We start from the raw sequence: 24,561 nt of genomic DNA on the forward strand, positions 1-24,561 counted from the left end.
GCAGAGAAAAAGTGTCTCCTGCAACCCGTTCCCTTGGTGCTAGATGAACGAACGTCTCTCTACTTGCTCATTTCTGAGAGATAATTGTGTGTGAAAGCCATCCTTCACCTAGCTTGTTGGGAACACAAAGTTTCTTTTCAGTTGCAAACTCCATTCCATATATATATATGGGGAGGTACTAGCTCCAACTCGGTTTTACAGTGAGAACTGCAGGAACTTCAAACCGGCACTAGGAAACAGACTGAGAAAGCAGAGAGAAAGTGTCTCCTGCAACCCGTTCCCTTGGTGCTAGATGAACGAACGTCTCTCCACTTGCTCAGTTCTGAGAGATAAGTGTGTGTGAAAGCCGTCCTTCACCTAGCTTGTTGGGAACACAAAGTTTCTTTTCAGTTGCAAAATCCATTCCATACATACATATGGGGAGGTACCATCTCCAAGTCTGTTTGACAGTGAAAACTGCAGGAACTTCAATCTGGCACTAGGAAACATACTGAGAAAGCAGAGAAAAAGTGTCTCCTGCAACCCGTTCCCTTGGTGCTAGATGAACGAAAGTCTCTCCACTTGCTCAGTTCTGAGAGATAAGTGTGTGTGAAAGCCGTCCTTCAACTAGCTTGTTGGGAACACAAAGTTTCTTTTCCGTTGCAAACTCCATTCCATACATATATATGGGTAGGTACTAGCTCCAACTCGGTTTTACAGTGAAAACTGCAGGAACTTCAAACCGGCAATAGGAAATAGACTGAGAAAGCAGAGAAAAAGTGTCTCCTGCAACCCGTTCCCTTGGTGCTAGATGAACGAACGTCTCTCCACTTGCTCAGTTCTGAGAGAAAAGTGTGTGTGAAAGCCGTCCTTCAACTAGATTGTTGGGAACACAAAGTTTCTTTTCAGTTGCAAACTACATTCCATAAATATATATGGGGAGGTACTAGCTCCAACTCTGTTTTACAGTGAAAACTGCAGGAACTTCAAACCGGCAATAGGAAACAGACTGAGAAAGCAGAGAAAATGTGTCTCCTGCAACCCGTTCCCTTGGTGCTAGATGAACGAACGTCTCTCCACTTGCTCAGTTCTGAGAGATATGTGTGTGTGAAAGCCGTCCTTCACCTAGCTTGTTGGGAACACAAAGTTTCTTTTCAGGTGCAAACTCCATTCCATACATATATATGGGGAGGTACAAGCTCCAACTCGGTTTTACAGTGAAAACTGCAGGAACTTCAAACCGGCACTAGGAAACAGACTGAGAAAGCAGAGAAAAAGTGTCTCCTGCAACCCGTTCCCTTGGTGCTAGATGAACGAACGTCTCTCCACTTGCTCAGTTCTGAGAGATAAGTGAGAGTGAAAGACGTCCTTCACCTAGCTTGTTGGGAACACAAAGTTTCTTTTCAGTTGCAAACTCCATTCCATACATATATATGGGGAGGTACTAGCTCCAACTCGATTTTAGAGTGAAAACTGCAGGAACTTCAAACCGGCACTAGGAAACAGACTGAGAAAGCAGAGAAAAAGTGTCTCCTGCAAATCGTTCCCTTGGTGCTAGATGAACGAACGTCTCTCCACTTGCTCTGTTCTGAGAGAAAAGTGTGTGTGAAAGCCGTTCTTCACCAGGCTTGTTGGGAACACAAAGTTTCTTTTCAGTTTCAAACTCCATTCCATACATATATATGGGGAGGTAGAAGCTCCAACTCGGTTTTACAGTGAAAACTGCAGGAAATTCAAACCGGCACTAGGAAACAGACGGAGAAAGCAGAGAAAAAGTGTCTCCTGCAACCCGTTCCCTTGGTGCTAGATGAACGAACGTCTCTCTACTTGCTCATTTCTGAGAGATAAGTGTGTGTGAAAGCCATCCTTCACCTAGCTTGTTGGGAACACAAAGTTTATTTTCAGTTGCAAACTCCATTCCATATATATATATGGGGAGGTACTAGCTCCAACTCGGTTTTACAGTGAAATCTGCAGGAAATTCAAACCGGCACTAGGAAACAGACTGAGAAAGCAGAGAGAAAGTGTCTCCTGCAACCCGTTCCCTTGGTGCTAGATGAACGAACGTCTCTCCACTTGCTCTGTTCTGAGAGATAAGTGTGTGTGAAAGCCGTCCTTCACCTAGCTTGTTGGGAACACAAAGTTTCTTTTCAGTTGCAAACTCCATTCCATACATACATATGGGGAGGTACCATCTCCAAGTCTGTTTGACAGTGAAAACTGCAGGAACTTCAATCTGGCACTAGGAAACATACTGAGAAAGCAGAGAAAAAGTGTCTCCTGCAAACCGTTCCCTTGGTGCTAGATGAACGAAAGTCTCTCCACTTGCTCAGTTCTGAGAGATAAGTGTGTGTGAAAGCCGTCCTTCAACTAGCTTGTTGGGAACACAAAGTTTCTTTTCAGTTGCAAACTCCATTCCATACATATATATGGGTAGGTACTAGCTCCAACTCGGTTTTACAGTGAAAACTGCAGGAACTTCAAACCGGCAATAGGAAATAGACTGAGAAAGCAGAGAAAAAGTGTCTCCTGCAACCCGTTCCCTTGGTGCTAGGTGAACTAACGTCTCTCCACTTGCTCAGTTCAGAGAGTTATGTGTGTGTGAAAGCCGTCCTTCACCTAGCATGTTGGGAACACAAAGTTTCTTTTCAGGTGCAAACTCCATTCCATACATATATATGGGGAGTTACAAGCTCCAACTCGGTTTTACAGTGAAAACTGCAGGAACTTCAAACCGGCACTAGGAAACAGACTGAGAAAGCAGAGAAAAAGTGTCTCCTGCAACCAGTTCCCTTGGTGCTAGATGAAAGAACGTCTCTCCACTTGCTCAGTTCTGAGAGATATGTGAGTGTGAAAGCCGTCTTTCACCTAGCTTGTTGGGAACACAAAGTTTCTTTTCAGTTGCAAACTCCATTCCATACATATATATGGGTAGGTACTAGCTCCAACTCGGTTTTACATTGAAAACGGCAGGAACTTCAAACCGGCACTAGGAAGCAGACTGAAAAAGCAGAGAAAAAGTGTCCCTGCAAACCGTTCCCTTGGTGCTAGATGAACGAACGTCTCTCCACTTGCTCAGTTCTGAGAGAAAAGTGTGTGTGAAAGCCGTCCTTCACCTAGCTTGTTGGGAACGCAAAGTTTCTTTTCAGTTTCAAACTCCATTCCATACATATATATGGGGAGGTAGAAGCTCCAACTCGGTTTTACAGTGAAAACTGCAGGAACTTCAAACCGGCACTAGGAAACAGACTGAGAAAGCAGAGAAAAAGTGTCTCCTGCAACCCGTTCCCCCGGTGCTAGGTGAACTAACGTCTCTACACTTGCTCAGTTCTGAGAGATATGTGTGTGTGAAAGCCGTCCTTCACCTAGCTTGTTGGGAACACAAAGTTTCTTTTCAGGTGCAAACTCCAATCCGTACATATATATGGGGAGGTACAAGCTCCAACTCGGTTTTACAGTGAAAACTGCAGGAACTTCCAACCGGCACTAGGAAACAGACTGAGAAAGCAGAGAAAAAGTATCTCCTGCAACCCGTTCCCCCGGTGCTAAATGAACTTACTTCTCTCCACTTGCTCAGTTCTGAGAGATATGTGTGTGTGAAAGCCGTCCTTCACCTAGCTTGTTGGGAACACAAAGTTTCTTTTCAGGTGCAAACTCCATTCCATACATATATATGGGGAGGTACAAGCTCCAACTCGGTTTTACAGTGAAAACTGCAGGAACTTCAAACCGGCACTAGGAAACAGACTGAGAAAGCAGAGAAAAAGTGTCTCCTGCAACCCGTTCCCTTGGTGCTAGATGAACGAACGTCTCTCCACTTGCTCAGTTCTGAGAGATAAGTGAGTGTGAAAGACGTCCTTCACCTAGCTTGTTGGGAACACAAAGTTTCTTTTCAGTTGCAAACTCCATTCCATACATATATATGGGGAGGTACTAGCTCCAACTCGATTTTAGAGTGAAAACTGCAGGAACTTCAAACCGGCACTAGGAAACAGACTGAGAAAGCAGAGAAAAAGTGTCTCCTGCAAACCGTTCCCTTGGTGCTAGATGAACGAACGTCTCTCCACTTGCTCAGTTCTGAGAGAAAAGTGTGTGTGAAAGCCGTTCTTCACCAGGCTTGTTGGGAACACAAAGTTTCTTTTCAGTTTCAAACTCCATTCCATACATATATATGGGGAGGTAGAAGCTCCAACTCGGTTTTACAGTGAAAACTGCAGGAAATTCAAACCGGCACTAGGAAACAGACGGAGAAAGCAGAGAAAAAGTGTCTCCTGCAACCCGTTCCCTTGGTGCTAGATGAACGAACGTCTCTCTACTTGCTCATTTCTGAGAGATAAGTGTGTGTGAAAGCCATCCTTCACCTAGCTTGTTGGGAACACAAAGTTTCTTTTCAGTTGCAAACTCCATTCCATATATATATATGGGGAGGTACTAGCTCCAACTCGGTTTTACAGTGAAATCTGCAGGAAATTCAAACCGGCACTAGGAAACAGACTGAGAAAGCAGAGAGAAAGTGTCTCCTGCAACCCGTTCCCTTGGTGCTAGATGAACGAACGTCTCTCCACTTGCTCAGTTCTGAGAGATAAGTGTGTGTGAAAGCCGTCCTTTACCTAGCTTGTTGGGAACACAAAGTTTCTTTTCAGTTGCAAACTCCATTCCATACATACATATGGGGAGGTACCATCTCCAAGTCTGTTTGACAGTGAAAACTGCAGGAACTTCAATCTGGCACTAGGAAACATACTGAGAAAGCAGAGAAAAAGTGTCTCCTGCAACCCGTTCCCTTGGTGCTAGATGAACGAAAGTCTCTCCACTTGCTCAGTTCTGAGAGATAAGTGTGTGTGAAAGCCGTCCTTCAACTAGCTTGTTGGGAACACAAAGTTTCTTTTCAGTTGCAAACTCCATTCCATACATATATATGGGGAGGTACAAGCTCCAACTCGGTTTTACAGTGAAAACTTCAGGAACTTCAAACAGGCATTAGGAAACAAACTGAGAAAGCAGAGAAAAAGTGTCTCCTGCAACCCGTTCCCTTGGTGGTAGATGAACGAACGTCTCTCCCCTTGTTCATTTCTGAGAGATAAGTGTGTGTGAAAGCCGTCCTTCACCTAGCTTGTTGGGAACACAAAGTTTCTTTTCAGGTGCAAACTCCAATCCATACATATATATGGGGAGGTACAAGCTCCAACTCGGTTTTACAGTGAAAAATGCAGGAACTTCAAACCGGCAATAGGAAACAGACTGAGAAAGCAGAGAAAAGTGACTCCTGCAACCCGTTCCCTTGGTGCTAGATGAACGAACGTCTCTCCACTTGCTCAGTTCTGAGAGAAAAGTGTGTGTGAAAGCCGTTCTTCACCAGGCTTGTTGGGAACACAAAGTTTCTTTTCAGTTTCAAACTCCATTCCATACATATATATGGGGAGGTAGAAGCTCCAACTCGGTTTTACAGTGAAAACTGCAGGAAATTCAAACCGGCACTAGGAAACAGACGGAGAAAGCAGAGAAAAAGTGTCGCCTGCAACCCGTTCCCTTGGTGCTAGATGAACGAACGTCTCTCTACTTGCTCATTTCTGAGAGATAAGTGTGTGTGAAAGCCATCCTTCACCTAGCTTGTTGGGAACACAAAGTTTCTTTTCAGTTGCAAACTCCATTCCATATATATATATGGGGAGGTACTAGCTCCAACTCGGTTTTACAGTGAAATCTGCAAGAAATTCAAACCGGCACTAGGAAACAGACTGAGAATGCAGAGAGAAAGTGTCTCCTGCAACCCGTTCCCTTGGTGCTAGATGAACGAACGTCTCTCCACTTGCTCAGTTCTGAGAGATAAGTGTGTGTGAAAGCCGTCCTTCACCTAGCTTGTTGGGAACACAAAGTTTCTTTTCAGTTGCAAACTCCATTCCATACATACATATGGGGAGGTACCATCTCCAAGTCTGTTTGACAGTGAAAACTGCAGGAACTTCAATCTGGCACTAGGAAACATACTGAGAAAGCAGAGAAAAAGTGTCTCCTGCAACCCGTTCCCTTGGTGCTAGATGAACGAAAGTCTCTCCACTTGCTCAGTTCTGAGAGATAAGTGTGTGTGAAAGCCGTCCTTCAACTAGCTTGTTGGGAACACAAAGTTTCTTTTCAGTTGCAAACTCCATTCCATACATATATATGGGTAGGTACTAGCTCCAACTCGGTATTACAGTGAAAACTGCAGGAACTTCAAACCGGCAATAGGAAATAGACTGAGAAAGCAGAGAAAAAGTGTCTCCTGCAACCCGTTCCCTTGGTGCTAGATGAACGAACGTCTCTACACTTGCTCAGTTCTGAGAGAAAAGTGTGTGTGAAAGCCGTATTTCAACTAGATTGTTGGGAACACAAATTTTCTTTTCAGTTGCAAACCCCATTCCATACATATATATGGGGAGGTACTAGCTCCAACTCTGTTTTACAGTGAAAACTGCAGGAACTTCAAACCGGCAATAGGAAACAGACTGAGAAAGCAGAGAAAAAGTGTCTCCTGCAACCCGTTCCCTTGGTGCTAGATGAACGAACGTCTCTCCAGTTGTTCAGTTCTGAGAGATATGTGTGTGTGAAAGCCGTACTTCACCAGGCTTGTTGGGAACACAAAGTTTCTTTTCAGTTGCAAACTCCATTCCATACATATATATAGGGGAGGTAGAAGCTCCAACTCGGTTTTACAGTGAAAACTGCAGGAAATTCAAACTGGCACTAGGAAACAGACGGAGAAAGCAGAGAAAAAGTGTCTCCTGCAACCCGTTCCCCCGGTGCTAGGTGAACTAACGTCTCTCCACTTGCTCAGTTCTGAGAGATAAGTGTGTGTGAAAGCCATCCTTCACCTAGCTTGTTGGGAACACAAAGTTTCTTTTCAGGTGCAAACTCCATTCCATACATATATATGGGGAGTTACAAGCTCCAACTCGGTTTTACAGTGAAAATTGCAATAAATTCAAACCGGCAATAGGAAATAGACTGAGAAAGCAGAGAAAAAGTGTCTCCTGCAACCCGTTCCCTTGGTGCTAGGTGAACTAACGTCTCTCCACTTGCTCAGTTCAGAGAGTTATGTGTGTGTGTAAGCCGTCCTTCACCTAGCATGTTGGGAACACAAAGTTTCTTTTCAGGTGCAAACTCCATTCCATACATATATATGGGGAGTTACAAGCTCCAACTCGGTTTTACAGTGAAAACTGCAGGAACTTCAAACCGGCACTAGGAAACAGACTGAGAAAGCAGAGAAAAAGTGTCTCCTGCAACCAGTTCCCTTGGTGCTAGATGAAAGAACGTCTCTCCACTTGCTCAGTTCTGAGAGATATGTGAGTGTGAAAGCCGTCTTTCACCTAGCTTGTTGGGAACACAAAGTTTCTTTTCAGTTGCAAACTCCATTCCATACATATATATGGGTAGGTACTAGCTCCAACTCGGTTTTACAGTGAAAACTGCAGGAACTTCAAACCGGCACTAGGAAGCAGACTGAGAAAGCAGAGAAAAAGTGTCCCTGCAAACCGTTCCCTTGGTGCTAAATGAACGAACGTCTCTCCACTTGCTCAGTTCTGAGAGAAAAGTGTGTGTGAAAGCCGTCCTTCACCTAGCTTGTTGGGAACACAAAGTTTCTTTTCAGTTGCAAACTCCATTCCATACATACATATGGGGAGGTACCATCTCCAAGTCTGTGTGACAGTGAAAACTGCAGGAACTTCAATCTGGCACTAGGAAACATACTGAGAAAGCAGAGAAAAAGTGTCTCCTGCAAACCGTTCCCTTGGTGCTAGATGAACGAAAGTCTCTCCACTTGCTCAGTTCTGAGAGATAAGTGTGTGTGAAAGCCGTCCTTCAACTAGCTTGTTGGGAACACAAAGTTTCTTTTCAGTTGCAAACTCCATTCCATACATATATATGGGTAGGTACTAGCTCCAACTCGGTTTTACAGTGAAAACTGCAGGAACTTCAAACCGGCAATAGGAAATAGACTGAGAAAGCAGAGAAAAAGTGTCTCCTGCAACCCGTTCCCTTGGTGCTAGGTGAACTAACGTCTCTCCACTTGCTCAGTTCTGAGAGTTATGTGTGTGTGAAAGCCGTCCTTCACCTAGCATGTTGGGAACACAAAGTTTCTTTTCAGGTGCAAACTCCATTCCATACATATATATGGGAAGTTACAAGCTCCAACTCGGTTTTACAGTGAAATCTGCAGGAACTTCAAACCGGCACTAGGAAACAGACTGAGAAAGCAGAGAAAAAGTGTCTCCTGCAACCAGTTCCCTTGGTGCTAGATGAAAGAACGTCTCTCCACTTGCTCAGTTCTGAGAGATATGTGAGTGTGAAAGCCGTCTTTCACCTAGCTTGTTGGGAACACAAAGTTTCTTTTCAGTTGCAAACTCCATTCCATACATATATATGGGTAGGTACTAGCTCCAACTCGGTTTTACAGTGAAAACTGCAGGAACTTCAAACCGGCACTAGGAAGCAGACTGAGAAAGCAGAGAAAAAGTGTCCCTGCAAACCGTTCCCTTGGTGCTAAATGAACGAACGTCTCTCCACTTGCTCAGTTCTGAGAGAAAAGTGTGTGTGAAAGCCGTCCTTCACCTAGCTTGTTGGGAACGCAAAGTTTCTTTTCAGTTTCAAACTCCATTCCATACATATATATGGGGAGGTAGAAGCTCCAACTCGGTTTTACAGTGAAAACTGCAGGAACTTCAAACCGGCACTAGGAAACAGAATGAGAATGCAGAGAAAAAGTGTCTCCTGCAACCCGTTCCCCCGGTGCTAGGTGAACTAACGTCTCTCCACTTGCTCAGTTCTGAGAGATATGTGTGTGTGAAAGCCGTCCTTCACCTAGCTTGTTGGGAACACAAAGTTTCTTTTCAGGTGCAAACTCCATTCCGTACATATATATGGGGAGGTACAAGCTCCAACTCGGTTTTACAGTGAAAACTGCAGGAACTTCCAACCGGCACTAGGAAACAGACTGAGAAAGCAGAGAAAAAGTATCTCCTGCAACCCGTTCCCCCGGTGCTAAATGAACTTACGTCTCTCCAGTTGCTCAGTTCTGAGAGATATGTGTGTGTGAAAGCCGTCTTTCACCTAGCTTGTTGGGAACACAAAGTTTCTTTTCAGGTGCAAACTCCATTCCATACATATATATGGGGAGGTACAAGCTCCAACTCGGTTTTACAGTGAAAACTGCAGGAACTTCAAACCGGCACTAGGAAACAGACTGAGAAAGCAGAGAAAAAGTGTCTCCTGCAACCCGTTCCCTTGGTGCTAGATGAACGAACGTCTCTCCACTTGCTCAGTTCTGAGAGATAAGTGAGTGTGAAAGACGTCCTTCACCTAGCTTGTTGGGAACACAAAGTTTCTTTTCAGTTGCAAACTCCATTCCATACATATATATGGGGAGGTACTAGCTCCAACTCGATTTTAGAGTGAAAACTGCAGGAACTTCAAACCGGCACTAGGAAACAGACTGAGAAAGCAGAGAAAAAGTGTCTCCTGCAAACCGTTCCCTTGGTGCTAGATGAACGAACGTCTCTCCACTTGCTCAGTTCTGAGAGAAAAGTGTGTGTGAAAGCCGTTCTTCACCAGGCTTGTTGGGAACACAAAGTTTCTTTTCAGTTTCAAACTCCATTCCATACATATATATGGGGAGGTAGAAGCTCCAACTCGGTTTTACAGTGAAAACTGCAGGAAATTCAAACCGGCACTAGGAAACAGACGGAGAAAGCAGAGAAAAAGTGTCTCCTGCAACCCGTTCCCTTGGTGCTAGATGAACGAACGTCTCTCTACTTGCTCATTTCTGAGAGATAAGTGTGTGTGAAAGCCATCCTTCACCTAGCTTGTTGGGAACACAAAGTTTCTTTTCAGTTGCAAACTCCATTCCATATATATATATGGGGAGGTACTAGCTCCAACTCGGTTTTACAGTGAAATCTGCAAGAAATTCAAACCGGCACTAGGAAACAGACTGAGAATGCAGAGAGAAAGTGTCTCCTGCAACCCGTTCCCTTGGTGCTAGATGAACGAACGTCTCTCCACTTGCTCAGTTCTGAGAGATAAGTGTGTGTGAAAGCCGTCCTTCACCTAGCTTGTTGGGAACACAAAGTTTCTTTTCAGTTGCAAACTCCATTCCATACATACATATGGTGAGGTACCATCTCCAAGACTGTTTGACAGTGAAAACTGCAGGAACTTCAATCTGGCACTAGGAAACATACTGAGAAAGCAGAGAAAAAGTGTCTCCTGCAACCCGTTCCCTTGGTGCTAGATGAACGAAAGTCTCTCCACTTGCTCAGTTCTGAGAGATAAGTGTGTGTGAAAGCCGTCCTTCAACTAGCTTGTTGGGAACACAAAGTTTCTTTTCAGGTGCAAACTCCATTCCATACATATATATGGGTAGGTACTAGCTCCAACTCGGTATTACAGTGAAAACTGCAGGAACTTCAAACCGGCAATAGGAAATAGACTGAGAAAGCAGAGAAAAAGTGTCTCCTGCAACCCGTTCCCTTGGTGCTAGATGAACGAACGTCTCTACACTTGCTCAGTTCTGAGAGAAAAGTGTGTGTGAAAGCCGTCCTTCAACTAGATTGTTGGGAACACAAAGTTTCTTTTCAGTTGCAAACTCCATTCCATACATATATATGGGGAGGTACTAGCTCCAACTCTGTTTTACAGTGAAAACTGCAGGAACTTCAAACCGGCAATAGGAAACAGACTGAGAAAGCAGAGAAAAAGTGTCTCCTGCAACCCGTTCCCTTGGTGCTAGATGAACGAACGTCTCTCCAGTTGTTCAGTTCTGAGAGATATGTGTGTGTGAAAGCCGTACTTCACCAGGCTTGTTGGGAACACAAAGTTTCTTTTCAGTTGCAAACTCCATTCCATACATATATATAGGGGAGGTAGAAGCTCCAACTCGGTTTTACAGTGAAAACTGCAGGAACTTCAAACCGGCACTAGGAAACAGACTGAGAATGCAGAGAAAAAGTGTCTCCTGCAACCCGTTCCCCCGGTGCTAGGTGAACTAACGTCTCTCCACTTGCTCAGTTCTGAGAGATATGTGTGTGTGAAAGCCGTCCTTCACCTAGCTTGTTGGGAACACAAAGTTTCTTTTCAGGTGCAAACTCCATTCCGTACATATATATGGGGAGGTACAATCTCCAACTCGGTTTTACAGTGAAAACTGCAGGAACTTCCAACCGGCACTAGGAAACAAACTGAGAAAGCAGAGAAAAAGTATCTCCTGCAACCCGTTCCCCCGGTGCTAAATGAACTTACGTCTCTCCACTTGCTCAGTTCTGAGAGATATGTGTGTGTGAAAGCCGTCCTTCACCTAGCTTGTTGGGAACACAAAGTTTCTTTTCAGGTGCAAACTCCATTCCATACATATATATGGGGAGGTACAAGCTCCAACTCGGTTTTACAGTGAAAACTGCAGGAACTTCAAACCGGCACTAGGAAACAGACTGAGAAAGCAGAGAAAAAGTGTCTCCTGCAACCCGTTCCCTTGGTGCTAGATGAACGAACGTCTCTCCACTTGCTCAGTTCTGAGAGATAAGTGAGTGTGAAAGACGTCCTTCACCTAGCTTGTTGGGAACACAAAGTTTCTTTTCAGTTGCAAACTCCATTCCATACATATATATGGGGAGGTACTAGCTCCAACTCGATTTTAGAGTGAAAACTGCAGGAACTTCAAACCGGCACTAGGAAACAGACTGAGAAAGCAGAGAAAAAGTGTCTCCTGCAAACCGTTCCCTTGGTGCTAGATGAACGAACGTCTCTCCACTTGCTCAGTTCTGAGAGAAAAGTGTGTGTGAAAGCCGTTCTTCACCAGGCTTGTTGGGAACACAAAGTTTCTTTTCAGTTTCAAACTCCATTCCATACATATATATGGGGAGGTAGAAGCTCCAACTCGGTTTTACAGTGAAAACTGCAGGAAATTCAAACCGGCACTAGGAAACAGACGGAGAAAGCAGAGAAAAAGTGTCTCCTGCAACCCGTTCCCTTGGTGCTAGATGAACGAACGTCTCTCTACTTGCTCATTTCTGAGAGATAAGTGTGTGTGAAAGCCATCCTTCACCTAGCTTGTTGGGAACACAAAGTTTCTTTTCAGTTGCAAACTCCATTCCATATATATATATGGGGAGGTACTAGCTCCAACTCGGTTTTACAGTGAAATCTGCAAGAAATTCAAACCGGCACTAGGAAACAGACTGAGAATGCAGAGAGAAAGTGTCTCCTGCATCCCGTTCCCTTGGTGCTAGATGAACGAACGTCTCTCCACTTGCTCAGTTCTGAGAGATAAGTGTGTGTGAAAGCCGTCCTTCACCTAGCTTGTTGGGAACACAAAGTTTCTTTTCAGGTGCAAACTCCATTCCATACATATATATGGGTAGGTACTAGCTCCAACTCGGTATTACAGTGAAAACTGCAGGAACTTCAAACCGGCAATAGGAAATAGACTGAGAAAGCAGAGAAAAAGTGTCTCCTGCAACCCGTTCCCTTGGTGCTAGATGAACGAACGTCTCTACACTTGCTCAGTTCTGAGAGAAAAGTGTGTGTGAAAGCCGTCCTTCAACTAGATTGTTGGGAACACAAAGTTTCTTTTCAGTTGCAAACTCCATTCCATACATATATATGGGGAGGTACTAGCTCCAACTCTGTTTTACAGTGAAAACTGCAGGAACTTCAAACCGGCAATAGGAAACAGACTGAGAAAGCAGAGAAAAAGTGTCTCCTGCAACCCGTTCCCTTGGTGCTAGATGAACGAACGTCTCTCCAGTTGTTCAGTTCTGAGAGATATGTGTGTGTGAAAGCCGTACTTCACCAGGCTTGTTGGGAACACAAAGTTTCTTTTCAGTTGCAAACTCCATTCCATACATATATATAGGGGAGGTAGAAGCTCCAACTCGGTTTTACAGTGAAAACTGCAGGAAATTCAAACTGGCACTAGGAAACAGACGGAGAAAGCAGAGAAAAAGTGTCTCCTGCAACCCGTTCCCCCGGTGCTAGGTGAACTAACGTCTCTCCACTTGCTCAGTTCTGAGAGATAAGTGTGTGTGAAAGCCATCCTTCACCTAGCTTGTTGGGAACACAAAGTTTCTTTTCAGGTGCAAACTCCATTCCATACATATATATGGGGAGTTACAAGCTCCAACTCTGTTTTACAGTGAAAATTGCAATAAATTCAAACCGGCACTAGGAAACAGATTGAGAAAGCAGAGAAAAAGTATCTCCTGCAACCCGTTCCCCCGGTGCTAAATGAACTTACGTCTCTCCACTTGCTCAGTTCTGAGAGATATGTGTGTGTGAAAGCCGTCCTTCACCTAGCTTGTTGGGAACACAAAGTTTCTTGTCAGGTGCAAACTCCATTCCATACATATATATGGGGAGGAACAAGCTCCAACTCGGTTTTACAGTGAAAACTGCAGGAACTTCAAACCGGCACTAGGAAACAGACTGAGAAAGCAGAGAAAAAGTGTCTCCTGCAAACCGTTCCCTTGGTGCTAGATGAACGAACGTCTCTCCACTTGCTCAGTTCTGAGAGAAAAGTGTGTGTGAAAGCCGTTCTTCACCAGGCTTGTTGGGAACACAAAGTTTCTTTTCAGTTTCAAACTCCATTCCATACATATATATGGGGAGGTAGAAGCTCCAACTCGGTTTTACAGTGAAAATTGCAGGAAATTCAAACCGGCACTAGGAAACAGACGGAGAAAGCAGAGAAAAAGTGTCTCCTGCAACCCGTTCCCTTGGTGCTAGATGAACGAACGTCTCTCCACTTGCTCAGTTCTGAGAGATAAGTGTGTGTGAAAGCCGTCCTTCACCTAGCTTGTTGGGAACACAAAGTTTCTTTTCAGTTGCAAACACCAATCCATGCATATATATGGGGAGGTACTATCTCAAACTCGGTTTGACATTGAAATCTGCAGGAACTTCAAACCGGCACTAGGAAACAGACTGAGAAAGCAGAGTAAAAGTGTCTCCTGCAACCCGTTCCCTTGGTGCTAGACGAACGAACGTCTCTGTACATGCTCAGTTCTGAGAGATAAGTGTGTGTGAAAGCCGTCCTTCAACTAGCTTGTTGGGAACACAAAGTTTCTTTTCAGTTGCAAACTCCAATCCATGCATATATATGGGGAGGTACTAGCTCCAACTCGGTTTGACAGTGAAAACTGCAGGAACTTCAAACCGGCACTAGGAAACAGACTGAGAAACCAGAGTAAATTTTCTCCTGCAACTCGTTCCCTTGGTGCTAGATGAACGAACGTCTCTCCACTTGCTCAGTTCTGAAAGATAAGTGTGTGTGAAAGCCGTACTTCACCTAGCTTGTTGGGAAAACAAAGTTTCTTTTCAGTTGCAAACACAGTTCCATACATATATATGGGGAGGTACAAGCTCCAACACGGTTTTACAGTGAAAACTGCAGGAACTTCAAACCGGCACTAGGAAACAGACTGAGAAACCAGAGTAAAAGTGTCTCCTGCAAACCGTTCCCTTGGTGCTAGATGAACGAACGTCTCTGTACATGCTCAGTTCTGAGAGATAAATGTGTGTGAAAGCCGTCCTTCACCTAGCTTGTTGGGAACACAAAGTTTCTTTTCAGTTCCAAACTCCATTCCATACATATATATGGGGAGGTACAAGCTCCAACTCGGTTTTACAGTGAAAACTGCAGGAACTTCAAACCGGCACTAGGAAACAGACTGAGAAAGCAGAGAAAAAGTGTCTCCTGCAACCCGTTCACTTGGTGCTAGATGAACGAACGTCTCTCCACTTGCTCAGTTCTGAGAGTTAAGTGTGTGTGAAAGCCGTCCTTCACCTAGCTTGTTGGGAATGCAAAGTTTCTTTTCAGTTTCAAACTCCATTCCATACATATATATGGGGAGGTAGAAGCTCCAACTCGGTTTTACAGTGAAAACTGCAGGAACTTCAAACCGGCACTAGGAAACAGACTGAGAATGCAGAGAAAAAGTGTCTCCTGCAACCCGTTCCCCCGGTGCTAGGTGAACTAACGTCTCTCCACTTGCTCAGTTCTGAGAGATATGTGTGTGTGAAAGCCGTCCTTCACCTAGCTTGTTGGGAACACAAAGTTTCTTTTCAGGTGCAAACTCCATTCCGTACATATATATGGGGAGGTACAAGCTCCAACTCGGTTTTACAGTGAAAACTGCAGGAACTTCCAACCGGCACTAGGAAACAGACTGAGAAAGCAGAGAAAAAGTATCTCCTGCAACCCGTTCCCCCGGTGCTAAATGAACTTACGTCTCTCCACTTGCTCAGTTCTGAGAGATATGTGTGTGTGAAAGCCGTCCTTCACCTAGCTTGTTGGGAACACAAAGTTTCTTTTCAGGTGCAAACTCCATTCCATACATATATATGGGGAGGTACAAGCTCCAACTCGGTTTTACAGTGAAAACTGCAGGAACTTCAAACCGGCACTAGGAAACAGACTGAGAAAGCAGAGAAAAAGTGTCTCCTGCAACCCGTTCCCTTGGTGCTAGATGAACGAACGTCTCTCCACTTGCTCAGTTCTGAGAGATAAGTGAGTGTGAAAGACGTCCTTCACCTAGCTTGTTGGGAACACAAAGTTTCTTTTCAGTTGCAAACTCCATTCCATACATATATATGGGGAGGTACTAGCTCCAACTCCATTTTACAGTGAAAACTGCAGGAACTTCAAACCGGCACTAGGAAACAGACTGAGAAAGCAGAGAAAAAGTGTCTCCTGCAAACCGTTCCCTTGGTGCTAGATGAACGAACGTCTCTCCACTTGCTCAGTTCTGAGAGAAATGTGTGTGTGAAAGCCGTTCTTCACCAGGCTTGTTGGGAACACAAAGTTTCTTTTCAGTTTCAAACTCCATTCCATACATATATATGGGGAGGTAGAAGCTCCAACTCGGTTTTACAGTGAAAACTGCAGGAAATTCAAACCGGCACTAAGAAACAGACGGAGAAAGCAGAGAAAAAGTGTCTCCTGCAACCCGTTCCCTTGGTGCTAGATGAACGAACGTCTCTCTACTTGCTCATTTCTGAGAGAGAAGTGTGTGTGAAAGCCATCCTTCACCTAGCTTGTTGGGAACACAAAGTTTCTTTTCAGTTGCAAACTCCATTCCATATATATATATGGGGAGGTACTAGCTCCAACTCGGTTTTACAGTGAAATCTGCAGGAAATTCAAACCGGCACTAGGAAACAGACTGAGAAAGCAGAGAGAAAGTGTCTCCTGCAACCCGTTCCCTTGGTGCTAGATGAACGAACGTCTCTCCACTTGCTCAGTTCTGAGAGATAAGTGTGTGTGAAAGCCGTCCTTCACCTAGCTTGTTGGGAACACAAAGTTTCTTTTCAGTTGCAAACTCCATTCCATACATACATATGGGGAGGTACCATCTCCAAGTCTGTTTGACAGTGAAAACTGCAGGAACTTCAATCTGGCACTAGGAAACATACTGAGAAAGCAGAGAAAAAGTGTCTCCTGCAACCCGTTCCCTTGGTGCTAGATGAACGAAAGTCTCTCCACTTGCTCAGTTCTGAGAGATAAGTGTGTGTGAAAGCCGTCCTTCAACTAGCTTGTTGGGAACACAAAGTTTCTTTTCAGTTGCAAACTCCATTCCATACATATATATGGGTAGGTACTAGCTCCAACTCGGTTTTACAGTGAAAACTGCAGGAACTTCAAACCGGCAATAGGAAATAGACTGAGAAAGCAGAGAAAAAGTGTCTCCTGCAACCCGTTCCCTTGGTGCTAGATGAACGAACGTCTCTACACTTGCTCAGTTCTGAGAGAAAAGTGTGTGTGAAAGCCGTCCTTCAACTAGATTGTTGGGAACACAAAGTTTCTTTTCAGTTGCAAACTCTATTCCATACATATATATGGGGAGGTACTAGCTCCAACTCTGTTTTACAGTGAAAACTGCAGGAACTTCAAACCGGCAATAGGAAACAGACTGAGAAAGCAGAGAAAAAGTGTTTCCTGCAACCCGTTCCCTTGGTGCTAGATGAACGAACGTCTCTCCAGTTGTTCAGTTCTGAGAGATATGTGTGTGTGAAAGCCGTTCTTCACCTAGCTTGTTGGGAACACCAAGTTTCTTTTCAGTTGCAAACTCCATTCCATACATTTATATGGGGAGGTACTAGCTCCAAAACGGTTTTAGAGTGAAAACTTTAGGAACTTCAAACCGGCACTAGGAAACAGACTGAGAAAGCAGAGAAAAAGTGTCTCCTGCAAACCGTTCCCTTGGTGCTAGATGAACGAACGTCTCTCCACTTGCTCAGTTCTGAGAGAAAAGTGTGTGTGAAAGCCGTCCTTCACCTAGCTTGTAGGGAACACAAAGTTTATTTTCAGTTGCTAACTCCATTCCATACATATATATGGGGAGGTACTAGCTCCAACTCGGTTTTACAGTGAAAACTTCAGGAACTTCAAACAGGCATTAGGAAACAAACTGAGAAAGCAGAGAAAAAGTGTCTCCTGCAACCCGTTCCCTTGGTGGTAGATGAACGAACGTCTCTCCCCTTGTTCATTTCTGAGAGATAAGTGTGTGTGAAAGCCGTCCTTCACCTAGCTTGTTGGGAACACAAAGTTTCTTTTCAGGTGCAAACTCCAATCCATACATATATATGGGGAGGTACAAGCTCCAACTCGGTTTTACAGTGAAAAATGCAGGAACTTCAAACCGGCAATAGGAAACAGACTGAGAAAGCAGAGAAAAGTGACTCCTGCAACCCGTTCCCTTGGTGCTAGATGAACGAACGTCTCTCCACTTGCTCAGTTCTGAGAGAAAAGTGTCTGTGAAAGCCGTACTTCACCAGGCTTGTTGGGAACACAAAGTTTCTTTTCAGGTGCAAACTCCATTCCATACATATATATGGGGAGTTACAAGCTCCAACTCGGTTTTACAGTGAAAATTGCAATAACTTCAAACCGGCACTAGGAAACAGATTGAGAAAGCAGAGAAAAAGTATCTCCTGCAACCCGTTCCCCCGGTGCTAAATGAACTTACGTCTCTCCACTTGCTCAGTTCTGAGAGATATGTGTGTGTGAAAGCCGTCCTTCACCTAGCTTGTTGGGAACACAAAGTTTCTTTTCAGGTGCAAACTCCATTCCATACATATATATGGGGAGGTACAAGCTCCAACTCGGTTTTACAGTGAAAACTGCAGGAACTTCAAACCGGCACTAGGAAACAGACTGAGAAAGCAGAGAAAAAGTGTCTCCTGCAAACCGTTCCCTTGGTGCTAGATGAAAGAACGTCTCTCCACTTGCTCAGTTCTGAGAGAAAAGTGTGTGTGAAAGCCGTTCTTCACCAGGCTTGTTGGGTACACAAAGTTTCTTTTCAGTTTCAAACTCCAATCCATACATATATATGGGGAGGTAGAAGCTCCAACTCGGTTTTACAGTGAAAACTGCAGGAACTTCAAACCGGCACTAGGAAACAGACTGAGAAACCAGAGTAAATTTTCTCCTGCAACTCGTTCCCTTGGTGCTAGATGAACGAACGTCTCTCCACTTGCTCAGTTCTGAAAGATAAGTGTGTGTGAAAGCCGTACTTCACCTAGCTTGTTGGGAACACAAAGTTTCTTTTCAGTTGCAAACACAGTTCCATACATATATATGGGGAGGTACAAGCTCCAACACGGTTTTACAGTGAAAACTGCAGGAACTTCAAACCGGCACTAGGAAACAGACTGAGAAAGCAGAGTAAAAGTGTCTCCTGCAACCCGTTCCCTTGGTGCTAGACGAACGAACGTCTCTGTACATGCTCAGTTCTGAGAGATAAGTGTGTGTGAAAGCCGTCCTTCAACTAGCTTGTTGGGAACACAAAGTTTCTTTTCAGTTGCAAACTCCAATCCATGCATATATATGGGGAGGTACTAGCTCCAACTCGGTTTGACAGTGAAAACTGCAGGAACTTCAAACCGGCACTAGGAAACAGACTGAGAAACCAGAGTAAATTTTCTCCTGCAACTCGTTCCCTTGGTGCTAGATGAACGAACGTCTCTCCACTTGCTCAGTTCTGAAAGATAAGTGTGTGTGAAAGCCGTACTTCACCTAGCTTGTTGGGAACACAAAGTTTCTTTTCAGTTGCAAACACAGTTCCATACATATATATGGGGAGGTACAAGCTCCAACACGGTTTTACAGTGAAAACTGCAGGAACTTCAAACCGGCACTAGGAAACAGACTGAGAAACCAGAGTAAAAGTGTCTCCTGCAAACCGTTCCCTTGGTGCTAGATGAACGAACGTCTCTGTACATGCTCAGTTCTGAGAGATAAATGTGTGTGAAAGCCGTACTTCACCTAGCTTGTTGGGAACACAAAGTTTCTTTTCAGTTCCAAACTCCATTCCATACATATATATGGGGAGGTACAAGCTCCAACTCGGTTTTACAGTGAAAACTGCAGGAACTTCAAACCGGCACTAGGAAACAGACTGAGAAAGCAGAGAAAAAGTGTCTCCTGCAACCCGTTCACTTGGTGCTAGATGAACGAACGTCTCTCCACTTGCTCAGTTCTGAGAGATAAGTGTGTGTGAAAGCCGTCCTTCACATAGCTTGTTGGGAACACAAAGTTTCTTTTCAGTTGCAAACACCGTTCCATACATATATAAGGGGAGGTACAAGCTCCAACTCGGTTTTACAGTGAAAACTGCATGAACTTCAAACCGGCACTAGGAAACAGACTGAGAAAGCAGAGAAAAAGTGTCTCCTGCAAAACGTTCCCTTGGTGCTAGATGAACGAACGTCTCGCCACTTGCTAAGTTCTGAGAGATAAGTGTGTGTGAAAGCCGTTCTTCAGCTAGCTTGTTGGGAACACAAAGTTTCTTTTCAGTTGCAAACTCCATTCCATACATATATATGTGGAGATACTATCTCCAACTCGGTTTTACAGTGAAAACTGCAGGAACTTCAAACCGGCACTAGGAAACAGACTGAGAAAGCAGAGAAAAAGTGTCTCCTGCAACCCGTTCCCTTGGTGCTAGATGAACGAACGTCTCTCCACTTGCTCAGTTCTGAGAGATAATGTGTGTGAAAGCCGTCCTTCACCTAGCTTGTTGGGAACACAAAGTTTCTTTTCAGTTGCAAACTCCATTCCATACATATATATGGGGAGGTACTAGCTCCAACTCGGTTTTACAGTGAAAACTGCTGGAACTTCAAACCGGCACTAGGAAACAGACAGAGAAAGCAGAGAAAAATTGTCTCATGCAACCCGTTCCATTGGTGCTACATGAACGAACGTCTCTGTACATGCTCAGTTCTGAGAGATAAGTGTGTGTGAAAGCCGTCCTTCACCTAGCTTGTTGGGAACACAAAGTTTCTTTTCAGTTGAAAACTCCATTCCATACATATATATGGGGAGGTACAAGCTCCCACTCGGTTTTACAGTGAAAACTGCAGGAACTTCAAACCGGCACTAGGAAACAGACTGAGAAAGCAGAGAAAAAGTGTCTCCTGCAACCCGTTCCCTTGGTGCTAGATGAACGAACGTCTCTCCTCTTGCTCAGTTCTGAGAGATAAGTGTGTGTGAAAGCCGTCCTTCACCTAGCTTGTTGGGAACACAAAGTTTCTTTACAGTTGCAAACACCAATCCATGCATATATATGGGGAGGTACTATCTCAAACTCGGTTTGACAGTGAAAACTGCAGGAACTTCAAACCGGCACTAGGAAACAGACTGAGAAACCAGAGTAAAGTTTCTCCTGCAACTCGTTCCCTTGGTGCTAGATGAACGAACGTCTCTGTATATGCTCATTTCTGAGAGATATGTGTGTGTGAAAGCCGTCCTTCAATTAGCTTGTTGGGAATACAAAGTTTCTTTTCAGTTGCAAACTCCATTCCATACATATATATGGGTAGGTACTAGCTCCAACTCGCTTTGACAGTGAAAACTGCAGGAACTTCAAACCGGCACTAGGAAACAGACTGAGAAACCAGAGCAAAGTTTCTCCTGCAACTCGTTACCTTGGTGCTAGATGAACGAACGTCTCTACACTTGCTCAGTTCTGAAAGATAAATGTGTGTGAAAGCCGTCCTTCACCTAGCTTGTTGGGAACACAAAGTTTCTTTTCAGTTCCAAACTCCATTCCATACATATATATGGGGAGGTACAAGCTCCAACTCGGTTTTACAGTGAAAACTGCAGGAACTTCAAACCGGCACTAGGAAAGAGACTGAGAAAGCAGAGAAAAAGTGTCTCCTGCAACCCGTTCACTTGGTGCTAGATGAACAAAAGTCTCTCCACTTGCTCAGTTCTGAGAGATAAGTGTGTGTGAAAGCCGTCCTTCACCTAGCTTGTTGGGAACACAAAGTTTCTTTTCAGTTGCAAACTCCATTCCATACATATATATGGGGAGGTACAAGCTCCAACTCGGTTTTACAGTGAAAACTGCTGGAACATCAAACCGGCACTAGGAAACAGACAGAGAAAGCAGAGAAAAAGTGTCTCATGCAACCCGTTCCCTTGGTGCTAGATGAACGAACGTCTCTCCACTTGCTCAGTTCTGAGAGAAAAGTGTGTGTGTAAGCCGTCCTTCACCTAGCTTGTTGGGAACACAAAGTTTCTTTTCAGTTGCAAACTCCATTCCATACATATATATGGGGAGGTACAAGCTCCAACTCGGTTTTACAGTGAAAACTGCAGGAACTTCAAACCGGCACTACGAAACAGACTGAGAAAGCAGAGAAAAAGTGTCTCCTGCAACCCGTTCCCTTGGTGCTAGATGAACGAACGTCTCTCCACTTGCTCAGTTCTGAGAGATAAGTGTGTGTGAAAGCCGTCCTTCACCTAGCTTGTTGGGAACACAAAGTTTCTTTTCAGTTGCAAACACCAATCCATGCATATATATGGGGAGGTACTATCTCAAACTCGGTTTGACAATGAAAATTGCAGGAACTTCAAACCGGCACTAGGAAACAGACTGAGAAAGCAGAGTAAAACTGTCTCCTGCAACCCGTTCCCTTGGTGCTAGACGAACGAACGTCTCTGTACATGCTCAGTTCTGAGAGATAAGTGTGTGTGAAAGCCGTACTTCAACTAGCTTGTTGGGAACACAAAGTTTCTTTTCAGTTGCAAACTCCAATCCATGCATATATATGGGGAGGTACTAGCTCCAACTCGGTTTGACAGTGAAAACTGCAGGAACTTCAAACCGGCACTAGGAAACAGACTGAGAAACCAGAGTAAATTTCCTCCTGCAACTCGTTCCCTTGGTGCTAGATGAACGAACGTCTCTCCACTTGCTCAGTTCTGAAAGATAAGTGTGTGTGAAAGCCTTACTTCACCTAGCTTGTTGGGAACACAAAGTTTCTTTTCAGTTGCAAACACAGTTCCATACATATATATGGGGAGGTACAAGCTCCAACACGGTTTTACAGTGAAAACTGCAGGAACTTCAAAACGGCACTAGGAAACAGACTGATAAAGCAGAGTAAAAGTGTCTCCTGCAAACCGTTCCCTTGGTGCTAGATGAACGAACGTCTCTCCACTTGCTCAGTTCTGAGAGATAAGTGTGTGTGAAAGCCGTCCTTCACCTAGCTTGTTGGGAACACAAAGTTTCTTTTCAGTTGCAAACACCGTTCCATACATATATAAGGGGAGGTACAAGCTCCAACTCGGTTTTACAGTGAAAACTGCAGGAACTTCAAACCGGCACTAGGAAACAGACTGAGAAAGCAGAGAAAAAGTGTCTCCTGCAAACCGTTCCCTTGGTGCTAGATGAACGAACGTCTCGCCACTTGCTAAGTTCTGAGAGATAAGTGTGTGTGAAAGCCGTTCTTCAGCTAGCTTGTTGAGAACACAAAGTTTCTTTTCAGTTGCAAACTCCATTCCATACATATATATGGGGAGGTACTATCTCCAACTCGTTTTTACAGTGAAAACTGCAGGAACTTCAAACCGGCACTACGAAACAGACTGAGAAAGCAGAGAAATAGTGTCTCCTGCAACCCGTTCCCTTGGTGCTAGATGAACGAACGTCTCTCCACTTGCTCAGTTCTGAGAGATAAGTGTGTGTGAAAGCCGTCCTTCACCTAGCTTGTTGGGAACACAAAGTTTCTTTTCAGTTGCAAACTCCATTCCATACATATATATGGGGAGGTACTAGCTCCAAATCGGTTTTACAGTGAAAACTGCAGGAACTTCAAATCGGCACTAGGAAACAGACAGAGAAAGCAGAGAAAAAGTGTCTCATGCAACCCGTTCCCTTGGTGCTAGATGAACGAACGTCTCTGTACATGCTCAGTTCTGAGAGATAAGTGTGTGTGAAAGCCGTCCTTCACCTAGCTTGTTGGGAACACAAAGTTTCTTTTCAGTTGAAAACTCCATTCCATACATATATATGGGGAGGTACAAGCTCCCACTCGGTTTTACAGTGAAAACTGCAGGAACTTCAAACCGGCACTAGGAAACAGACTGAGAAAGCAGAGAAAAAGTGTCTCCTGCAACCCGTTCCCTTGGTGCTAGATGAACGAACGTCTCTCCTCTTGCTCAGTTCTGAGAGATAAGTGTGTGTGAAAGCCGTCCTTCACCTAGCTTGTTGGGAACACAAAGTTACTTTACAGTTCCAAACACCAATCCATGCATATATATGGGGAGGTACTATCTCAAACTCGGTTTGACAGTGAAAACTGCAGGAACTTCAAACCGGCACTAGGAAACAGACTGAGAAACCAGAGTAAAGTTTCTCCTGCAACTCGTTCCCTTGGTGCTAGATGAACGAACGTCTCTGTATATGCTCATTTCTGAGAGATATGTGTGTGTGAAAGCCGTCCTTCAATTAGCTTGTTGGGAACACAAAGTTTCTTTTCAGTTGCAAACTCCAATCCATGCATATATATGGGGAGGTACTAGCTCCAACTCGGTTTTGCAGTGAAAACTGCAGGAACTTCAAACCGGCACTAGGAAACAGACTGAGAAACCAGAGTAAATTTTCTCCTGCAACTCGTTCCCTTGGTGCTAGATGAACGAACGTCTCTCCACTTGCTAAGTTCTGAGAGATAAGTGTGTGTGAAAGCCGTACTTCACCTAGCTTGTTGGGAACACAAAGTTTGTTTTCAGTTGCAAACACAGTTCCATACATATATATGGGGAGGTACAAGCTCCAACATGGTTTTACAGTGAAAACTGCAGGAACTTCAAAACGGCACTAGGAAACAGACTGATAAAGCAGAGTAAAAGTGTCTCCTGCAAACCGTTCCCTTGGTGCTAGATGAACGAACGTCTCTGTACATGCTCAGTTCTGAGAGATAAATGTGTGTGAAAGCCGTCCTTCACCTAGCTTGTTGGGAACACAAAGTTTCTTTTCAGTTCCAAACTCCATTCCATACATATATATGGGGAGGTACAAGCTCCAACTCGGTTTTACAGTGAAAACTGCAGGAACTTCAAACCGGCACTAGGAAAGAGACTGAGAAAGCAGAGAAAAAGTGTCTCCTGCAACCCGTTCACTTGGTGCTAGATGAACAAAAGTCTCTCCACTTGCTCAGTTCTGAGAGATAAGTGTGTGTGAAAGCCGTCCTTCACCTAGCTTGTTGGGAACACAAAGTTTCTTTTCAGTTGCAAACTCCATTCCATACATATATATG

This window comes from Camelus dromedarius, unplaced genomic scaffold (assembly GCF_036321535.1).
Source record: "Camelus dromedarius isolate mCamDro1 unplaced genomic scaffold, mCamDro1.pat HAP1_SCAFFOLD_183, whole genome shotgun sequence".
Classification (NCBI taxonomy): domain Eukaryota; kingdom Metazoa; phylum Chordata; class Mammalia; order Artiodactyla; family Camelidae; genus Camelus; species Camelus dromedarius.